The sequence below is a fragment of the Solea senegalensis genome, linkage group LG20 (genome assembly GCF_019176455.1).
Source record: "Solea senegalensis isolate Sse05_10M linkage group LG20, IFAPA_SoseM_1, whole genome shotgun sequence".
Lineage (NCBI taxonomy): Eukaryota > Metazoa > Chordata > Actinopteri > Pleuronectiformes > Soleidae > Solea > Solea senegalensis.
Window position 1 is genome coordinate 17,620,202 of NC_058039.1, and position 10,949 is coordinate 17,631,150.

Consider the following 10,949-nt stretch of genomic DNA (forward strand, 5'->3'; position numbering starts at 1 on the left):
CACAGTTTTGACAGCATAATAACAGGAAACCAAATAAAAAGGACTGTGCTTGAAGTTTAAATCCATGTTGGAAATGTCAAGGATAATCTCATCAACATTAGTTCAGTTTTTAGTTATTTTAAAACATTTACATAAATAGATGTTCTAGTATCTTCTGTTGGGATTTTCATAATTTAGTGTTTTAGATTTAGTAATACCGACAGACGTACACGCCTCATGTGGATAAGTGGAGTGCTGGCACGTGGCATATGAAAAATTACCATTCCTCTCTGAAATACCTCCTTTCTACAGTCAGATGGTCTTTTTTTTACTCCCTCAAACAACTGTAGAAAGTAAAAGGTGACTGGAGCATCAAAAGAAGCGCTCAGACTGCCTCTTTTTTTTTAACGCTGAGCCTTTGAAGAGCCGAGTGAAAGCTGAGCGATGGCTCCGAATCACATACTCGTCTCATCAGATATGATTGTGTGAAAATGCAGTGAAATGAGGCTTCAATTGCAGGAACGCTAACATGTGCTAATGAGCCCATGCAGCACCTGAATGTGTTTTGCAGGAGAGACGCGAGGATGTAAGCCGATAGACAGACGCGTGGTGGAAAAAGGCGTTCAATTTAATTTTACAGAAGCATGACTTGAATGGTGAATTTGTGTATAAAAAAATAAAGACGTGTGGAATCACATGATTGTGTCACATCTACATTTCATTTTATAAATGTGTCATATAAACTTCGATCCTATAATGGCAGTTCTAGTTTTAACATTGTTTTCACATTATTCCTCCAGTTGACAGTGACAGCTGCCAACAGAGCACGTGTGCTAACTGTTCACTGTTTAAATACAGTTGTCAACGGTAATGAAAGAAAATAACAATGAGAATTCTGACAAGGCGACAGTGTCATTAAACGTGCATTATGGAACACAGAAGAAACAGATGGAATTTGGGAGCAGCTTTCAGCCAACCAAGATTGAACTGGTGTCGGCGGGAAGCCATTACTGCTCACATTAAAGATTCTCTTCTATTGAATTGAGTATTGGACGAGGGAACAAAAAACCCTGTTCTTTCTTTTTCAGCAGACGAGAAGTAAAAAATGAAGTTGCAGAAAGGCTCGTCGTAGATGGAGCACTGAAGTTTGGAATTTGCTTTCAGGTTCTCATTTAAACAAACCTCAAAACCTGCCAAAGTACTTACAAGTGCCTGTTTAATGGTTCTCACACACACACACAGTGTTCATCCTCCGACTGAACTCACAGCCGACAGGAGTGCAGGAGACAAACGGAGATTTAGTAGCAGTGTAACGCGGGGGAGAGCCGAGGCCTGTGGCTCTGCTTTATCAGTGGTGCTCCATCTTGCTGTGGAGGGACACGGAAACACGCTTAGTGTGGGATGGTCTCGCGCCGGCTGAGTGTGGCTGAATTACACTTTTCACTACGGCGCCTTCACTCTTTTATTAGTGTTGACTGAGCAACTGCAGCCTCTCTGTGACTGTGGTGGCACCTGCAGTTCTGTGAGCATTATAAGGCCGTAGTGACTAAGACGGGCGATCGGACAACTTGAGGAGAAAATAATGGATTTCAGGCCTGTATGTACTCCACAAGATGAGAGAAATGTGTTCCCTCTCTCTCTCTCTCTCTCTCTGTGGAGTCTGCGAGAAAAGTATGATGCCCTCATTTGGGGAGTTCTTGGGGAGTCAGTCTGTTCTTGTCACATCATCTGGGCACAACTTTCTTCTTTGCGTGTCCAACGACTATTGTTTAATTTGCCAGAAATGGGCGTGGTTAATGCAAGAAATATTGTTATTCCCTATACGAGATGGACAGTGAGATGGATGGTGCTGGGGTTCCATATATTTAGTTAATCTTGCCAAGTCCGACTCACATGCAAGAGTAATCGGACTATTAACCGTATTATCCAGGTATGGACTAGTTTCAGTCTGACTTGAGACTAGTTTGATTTAATCAGACTGACTAAAATCGGACTTTTAACCTGCATGTAAATGCACTGAACACACTCTTGCCTTTGCAGCAAGAAGTCTCGGTTTCGCGACCCAGTCAGAACAAAGACCTTTCTGCATGGACTTGTACATGTTCTTCCAGGTTCTTCCAGGTTCTTCCAGGTTCCTCCAGGTTCCTCCAGGTTCTCCGGTTTCCTCACACAGTGAAAAAACATACAGATTTAGGGATTAGGCAAATTGGACACTCTAAATTGACCATTGACCACCACCAATTGTGACACAGATACATGATTGCTGGTGTCTGTGCTCCAGAAGGTCACCATGGAGACAGGTCACATATACTCAGGAGGGGGGGTATGTGTTGTTTTTTTGCCTCCCATGGTTTGTAAATTGTGAAGGAAGAGTTGCAGTGGATGAGTCACCTCTTAGATTTGGTCAAGTCAGATCAGGTCGATTTAAACAGTTAATGAGTAACAAAAACAAAAATGCAGCATTTAAATTTTCTGAAATAATATTTGAATTTAAATCTTTTTTTTTTTTTAAGGACAACTGGGGATTATTGGCTGAAACTGAATAAACTAGCCATTTTATTGAATAAGTGTATTATCACCTGAAATAAAGTATTGTTTGGTTTTCATAGCCTCAGAATTGGCCTGACTCCATGTTCCTACTCCATGAATCCTCTCTTTGTTAGAAAACTGCAGTCTCACCATGAGATGTAACTAATTCCTCCACTGTTGCGGTTTAAGTTTTATCCACTTTGTACATTAGAGTATGTTAGAGGGAGAAACGTGACTGACAGGTGATCTCTGAAAAGTGAGCGACTGCACTCGCTCACCGAGTGTGAACTGACTCTGATGAAGACGTGCAGGAAGTGTGCAGACACGCGACTCCTCACGCTGTCAGGGAGGAGAGAACGTCCACACTGATGAGCCGGCTTTGTCTGCTTTGACAACTCGTCTTTTTAATAAAAAATGTTTTAATGCGTGTGTTGGAATCTCTGTAGAGGAAACTGTTGAAAGATTCAGCAGGTGTGAGACGACTCCATCTGTTTTTCATGGAAATTAGATCATTAGACTCGAATTATCCTTCATCTCTTTTGTCTTTTTTCTTAAACATGTGATGCTACTGTGACAGGAGATTTATTCATCTATATTTTCCATCATGTTTTTCCTTTTTATTTCATTTTGTTCATTAGTAAGTTTCTTTTACTGACTTTATTATGACTTTTTGTTTTTAAAATGAGTTAGTTTTAATTAGTTTTTAGACTGTATTTCCTCGTTTTATTAGTTAAAATTCTTTAGTTTTAGTTTAGTTTTTATTTATTTTATATTATGGAGTATTTGTCATGGGTGCAAGATTCAAAAAGGTGATAATGAACAACCGACCATCCCTGATCAAATGCAGTTGCAGTTAGTTAGTGCGCCATACAGGTAAAAATCAAATAGCCAACAGACTAAAGACACACATGGACATAACATAAATAATAATAATAATGAATAGCCCTCACAAGCATGAGCTCCCTGAGCAAAAGTGAAAATAAATAATCCTGTTGTTACAACCGGGTTGAAGTCTAGAGTTTAGAGTTGTCTGGGTCAAAAGAGGAAGCAGAATATCAAAAAATAACTAAGGCTAAACAAAGCCAACATCCTTCGAGGACTGAAGAAGCTGGATTCTGGTCACGCAGCAGAGTTCACTTCCAAGAAGCTCCTCCGTGCCGTGCCGTGCCGTGGCAAGCTGGGATCATATTGGAAAAGGAACCAAAAGACATCTGTGGTGAACAGTCTTCTGTACCCGATACAGAAGAGCAGGATCTTCCTGGTCGGCCTCAAACTGGAAGAAACATTTTTCTGCTGAACTGCAGAAATCTGCTCGGCAGATAAAAAAAACAATAAATTCAGATTATATAGTTTCAATTTAAAGTTGTCATCGCTCCAAGTCCCTGTGTTTGTTTTTCTTTTCTTTCTTTTATTTATTAAGGAATTCTATGATATTGAATTGAACTGTCACAAAACAGTGCCGTATACAATAGTGATGTTATTATGACTGACATGGAGGTTTACTGTAGTATTGCACTGGATTGCATTCCACTGAGGTTGTAGTGTAAACTACCGTCTTTCTCAGAGACAGAAAAACACAAATATGCTGATGAAACATGAATTACTTTACAACAGCAAGAGGAAACATCAGGGATGAGGATAATTTAATGTAAATGTGTTTTTCTGATACATTTATACCTTCGGTTTCTTTATTGGGTAAAATGACAGAGAAGAATCAAAAGAAAAAGAACATTATAGGAAATATATAAAAAAAGGCAGTAAACAGCTTACATTAGAGTGCTTTTTGTGCAGAATTTGAAGTCATATCTGTCATCTTCTATTCATTATTTTCCTTTAAAGTAAATGACATTAGTGAAATCAACATTTAAAGTTCCAGTGTAGAACATTTATTTACAAGTTGGAGAGTTTAATGGCAGAAATGGCACGTGCTACCCATAAACATATTTGTAAACATGTGTAAATGCTTTAAAAATGCTTTTTTATAGCCTTATAATAAATGTACTTCAGGCATGGGCCCTGCTTTACTCCCGTTTGTGTTTTGAAGGACGTCCTTTCTAATATGAGAAGGCCACCCTAGTTTTCTGGCTCCTCAGTTTATTACAATCTGCAGCCTCACCATTAGATGTCAGTCATTCTTGCACAGTGGAGCTTTAAGTGGATGGATGTGTACATTATGACGAGTCTGCATAGGAATCATAAAAAAAAATGCAAACAAACAGTAGATGCTACGTTCCTTCCAAACATCTTGAACTGTCACAAAACAGTGCCGTATATAAGAGTGATGTTATTATGACTGACATGGAGGTTTACTGTAGTATTGCACTGGATTGCATTCCACTGACGTTGTACTGTAAACTACCGTCTTTCTCCGGGACAGAAAAACACAAATAGCAGATCGGGCAGACGGTAAACTTTGATTGTGTGACCTTTAACCTCGGGCGTGATCTCTAGCCACTCACTGTGTGAGCTGACGGCCGACAGTGTCTCGCGGCTGAGGGTCACTCAGCAGATGGACACGGTCGTCTCTGAGGAGAGGTGAGCGTCTGACTCAACAAACCTGCTTTGTTGAATCTGGATGGACTAACCTAGGGCTCCCTCTTGTGGTCACAATGTGCCTGTGTATGTTATTCCACTGTAATGGAGCAGAACATTCCTGTATGTGTTAAAGCGTTTAAACCGGGGGTTTCACACTCAAATGACTTGATATTTCACATACTTTGAAAGTAAAAGTGTTTGTTTTCATATGGAATGATAAATAGTTCACAAAATGTATCTATTAATAAAAAAAAACACAGAAATAACTTGATATTAAGTGGTGTGCCGCATGTGGATTGCGCTCTTATGTGTGACTTGTAAAACAATATAGCTTTTTAATCTCAAATTCACTGCTATATAATTTCAAAATAGGGATCAGGGAGTTCCCTGAGACGCTGCTTTCCCACAGTCTACAGTGTCAGGCAGGAACTAATGCAGGAGACTGCTTTATAGTACGTCACACTAACTTAGTATCTTCTCCAGTGTGGATATCACAGCAGAGCCAGCAACAAAGTGAATTTGACTGAGTAAAAAATGTCCTTCAACTCAGAGAGACGCAAATGATGGACTGATGAAGACATGGCAATGTGTGTCTGCATCATCACGCCAACAACATACTCCATACTGCATATGTAAACATACAAGAGGCCTACAGGGGCCATATGGAGTGAAAACACAAGCATTCAAACCAAAACAATCAGCTCTAAAAATGCCTCACAGATCTCAGGACAGTTGTAGAGTTTGGTGATACTTGTTATCGTTAATGCACGCGTCACTTTCACATTTCACAGCGATTTCACGGTTTGTGTTTGCCATATCTGTTCATTTCATGCAGTTTCCACTCACGCTACAAGTGATTCTGCAGGCTTTGAAGCCACTTTTTATTTTTTAACGATCAACTGATTAGATTCACATTTTTATTAGTAGTGTGTGTTGCAAAGACAGTGTTATCATTCACCTATTTCAATCAATCAATCTTTGTTGATCGGGGATTAATGCGGTGAAACATCGTGGACATAATGAGCTGCACACACAGAGTATGTAGCACTTTACCAGTTTGCAACTCCTGTCCATGACGGAGTGTTTCAGAGATAAAGAATAGAGTAAAACATGTACAGTAAAAACCATATATAAGACCAATTTCTCATCTAATATAATGCACACGCACACACACTCCATTTAGTCAGTGGAGTGAAATGAATGTGCTAAAGCTCCAAATGCTAGTTCTGCCTTCTTAACTCAGTGTGTGCTGGGACATAAAGTTTTGTATCATCATCATCATCATCATCATCTAACATCTAACATTTATTCCTATTTGACACACTTTTAGATATTCTCCTCCTGACGTTTCGATCAGACACCAGGTGGCAATGTTGCCCTTAAGATTCACAACCATTCCCAAGCCACCTAACCCTTCCTCCTCCTCCTCCTCCTCCTCCTCCACGGTGGATCTGGCGCGACAGTCGGATCCTTTCGCCATGCTGGTCACGCCCCACACAAATATGAGTCTGTTTCACCAGTCTTTTCTACCCTACACACACACACACACACACACACACACAGTACCCTGAACACTGCCCTGCATCTTAACCGTCTAATTAATTTTCAGTAAACACACTGAGCTGCACCTCTTACATCTTCATCTATCCTCACTCACGGTGAAAGCCTTCCATCACACTGTTGCTTTCCCAAGCCAAATGGCAAGACATCAGCCCACTCACTTCTATTTTTATCCATCATTACAGTCATCAGCGGGTGTAAGACTTGATGGCAGCAGCAGCACAGGTGGAAAACAGAACAGACAAAATTGATCAGACAAGTGAAACCAAAGGTAATGACCACCACAGCAGCCCACAAAGCTGGGTTCTGGGTTTAGGGTGAAGATGGACACTGTATGGATTTTTTTCCCCAGTGCAAAATGCAAAACCTGCCTCATAGTGATACCTAAAATACAATAACTGGATGACAAAACCTTGTGATGGGCACGAGCAGCTCTCCCTGTGGCAAAAAGCTTTTTGGATTGAGACTGTTGTATGTGCTCTGTGCCCTGGTTTGTGAGATGCCTGTGTAGTAGACTGTAAACCATATAAGCTTCACCGAGAGAGGAACACGGCTGACAGAGAGTCTGAAGCCTGGGAGCGTTTGGGGGAACAGTGCAAACAGGGATCACTCATAGCTGTGGTGTCAATAAAAAATGCCCACTATGCCAACGACAAGAGCTTGGTTCTCTATTGACGGAAAAATGCCGTTACAAGTGCATGCACACAAACACACACACACACACACACATGCATGCACATTAAAGCACCATCTCCCTCCATGTGGGAGACAGAGACCATCACCATGGAAACAAACGTCATGTAGCTTAGTCTCCCACCATCTACCACCACCACCACCACCCCCTCCCCAATATGAACTCACCCCCACTCTCCCTGTCTCTCTCTCTGTCTGTCTACATGCTTCTTCATTTCTCCTCCTCGCTTTCCCAACATCATCCATCTTCCTAAAAATACCACCACTCTGTCACAACATTGAAGCAATCAATCCTATCTATCTATCTATCTATCTATCTATCTATCTATCTATCTATCTATCTATCTATCTTTCTATCTATGACGTAACTTACAATATGATAACATTTTCTGTATTTGGCATGAGGCAGTCTCTGCATGTGTGTGTGTGTGTGTGTGTGTGTGTGCATGTGTGTGTGTGTGTGTGGGGGGATGGGTCGGGATTTAACCCATGCAAAAAAAAAATCCCCTCTTGACTTTATTGATTTTTTTGCCGATCCACGCCGCTCCGTTCGCCATCACATTTTATGAGGCGTGAACATGAGTACTGTGAAGGAAACGAGTCAGCTGTGTTGACGGTTTGATGACTTGGTCACAAATTAAATACACGAATAAGTAAATAAATAGATAAATGAATATCTCCAGCCCTTTCATGCATCCACCTTCATACTGTACTCCAGTCATGCTCGCAACAGGGTGAACGCGGTAACCCAGATGTTCTTTTCTGCAGCAGCTTTCTTCAGCTCAGCCAGCTGATCCCCCCCTTCTTACATGGCACCCTGGAAGAATCCTCTATACAAGTCATTTATAGGTAAAATAATCTGTGCACTTGTACAAAAACATCCTACATGTGGTTGACTCTGAAGTTGCAGGAGGTTTTCACTTTTCATTGTTTTTAAAAAAGTCTAAATGTGAACGTAGTGTTTCTTATAATGGCTCCCTGACTTGTAGCTTGTGTTAAATGTGTTCAGGTGCAGGTCTCCTCACTGTAGATGTGCTAATGACACTCATCTGTTACATGAATACACGAATGTTACATTAGCGCGGCAAGGTTGCAATGTCACAGCGCCCTCGAGCATTTGCATTAAGTGTGTGTGTGCACCTGCGCGAGAGTGACAGTGACAGTGGATGGTTGTTTGTGGTCCATGTGTGACCCTGTGATGGACTCGTGATGCAGGTCCAGGGTGTGACTCCGCCTTTTGCCCTAGGTCAGCTGGGATTGGCACCACCAGCGCCCCCACCAAGACACCTCAGATGGAGGATAAAGCGGTAGAAGATGGATGGATGGTCTGACCTTTATTATAGGAAAGAAAAGAAGCATCTTCAGTGTCATTTTAGAGAACCATTCATACGTGTCGTGATGGTGGAAACCCACGCAGACAAACTCCCCACAGAAAGGTTCCAGACTGGGAATCGAACACCTTCTTACTGTGAGGCAACCACTACTAACCACTGTGGCGGCAGCCAGGTTAACATAACAACAAATTAACAAAGTGAAAACTCCTTACCTGAAAAAACAGGTTTACTCATTTACAGGGACATCTTTTTTGCCTTAAAGTCATATAATCCATATCAGCCTTTTAAATCTCTTATCAAACTGCAACCAAGGACAACTTTGGTCACCGACAACAAGGTTTCTTAAGGAAAACATACTATTGTCTAAAAAAACTTAATATCATATCAGGTACAGAATCCAGTACTTACTAACTTTGATGGAGATAGCGCCGGCTTGAAACTGACATTAGCCTTCCCAAGTTTTTACCTGCCTCCATGGTGGCACTGTATAAACAAACTGAGTCATACGAGGCCCCCGCACACTATAGGTATGTGTATAGAGTCACACAGCATAATAACACATTTTACAAATTTAAAATCTAACCAACAACATCTGCTCATTATCAAACAATCTATTTTTGGACTCATGTACACGTGCAGCAGAAGGGTTGTAAATGTCCTTGTTCAGCATTTATCAGATTGAAACCTTAGGTCCACGACTTCTTCTTCAAACCAGTGGAGGACACACACACACACGCACAAATGATCCAGTGATTGATTACTTCTGTCTGGACAGTGCAACCACAAGACTAATAAGTCCGTCGTCCATCAGCGAGGTATTTTATATCGTTGACTTTGACGCTCCTCCGCTCAGGTTCTCCTCTTCTTACAGAGAATCAGAAGGGAAACCTTGGATTGTTTTACTGTGCTTAACGTGCCAATGTATGACAGTGTTATTAAATCACAAAAAATACATAAGCTATGGTTTCAAATTCAGATGCCACTTCTGTCAGAGGCTGGGACTGAAAATACTGAAAAAATGGCAGTTGTTAAGTTTTCTTGAAACAGGATTTTTTTTTTTACCTTGAAACAAGTCAAATTATCTTAAGTATCTTCATTAATAATTAGTAAATAAGTCAGTAACAAAGGGCCCAACAGGTGGATACCTCCAAAAATCCCCTCTTCCAAGGACGACAAATACAAGTACAAGGCTTCAGCTCATACTCAGGTCTTTGTTAAAACATTTACATCTTATTTATCACGCCATTAAAAGAGATGTGCCATGTCCAGCTATGGCTCTGTAACAGTGTCAGCAGTATAGCGGCAGCAGGACAAGCTGGTTCCTCAGTAGGGAGACCCTTTGTGGACCTAACCTCTGGTTTCAGTTTATATACCTGTGGTGTATAAACATCTAATGAAGGCCGCTGACACGTGGGAGAAAAAGCAAAGTCTATGTTCAATGCTGTCCATGCTTCCAACTGAAAGCAACGACGTGGACGAATTCAAAGAGAACGCGTATAAAAAGGCGCCTCCTTCCATTATCTCCATTTGGTGCGATTCATCATGTCACACAACTTTCCATTTTACTGTCCATTTGGAGCAGCTATAAACAGCTTTGCCTAAAGTTGTGGCCGGTTTGTTATGAAGTGGTTCGTCTTAAAGCCGACGCTTTGCCGTCGCCCACGTAAGACTCGTGAAATCTAATGGTTAAAGACTGATCTTGTGTTATAAAATAAAGTGCACACTATGCAGACACAGCATCATCCTCCACTGATACAGTAAGGTGTCCACTCTCCCAGCGCAGAGGCAGGAAGTGGATACACAGTATTTGTTATATGAACAGATATTAATGTAGTTTGAAGCCTCTATACTATGAATAACACTGTAATATTATACATTAAGTGGGACGGCAGTGTTTCTGTGTGTGTGTGTGTGTGTGGAGAGGACACGCTGACATCATCACCGAGTTCATGGCCAATCTGGGTCACGGAAAGAGTGAGAATGTACAGTGAATTTACATCTCTCTGTGTGAGTGTGTGTGTGTTTGTGTGTGTTTGCCATCTGCCCCGATAAGATTACTGAAGTCAGACAAAAAGTCAGACTGGACCAGATTAGAGAGGGAATATAGGGCAGGAGAAAGAGAGAGGGACAGAGGAGGAGGAGGAGGAGTGTGAGGAGAAGCAGTGAAGGGACAAAACAAATGAGGGAGGAAAGAAAGATTGGAAGCAGCAGCAAAGATTCCTCACAATAATTTATTTAGTAAACGGCAAAAAAGCACATGAGATTTAGGCACAACAAATAATAATAATAATAATAATAATAATAAAAAAGAAAGACTTT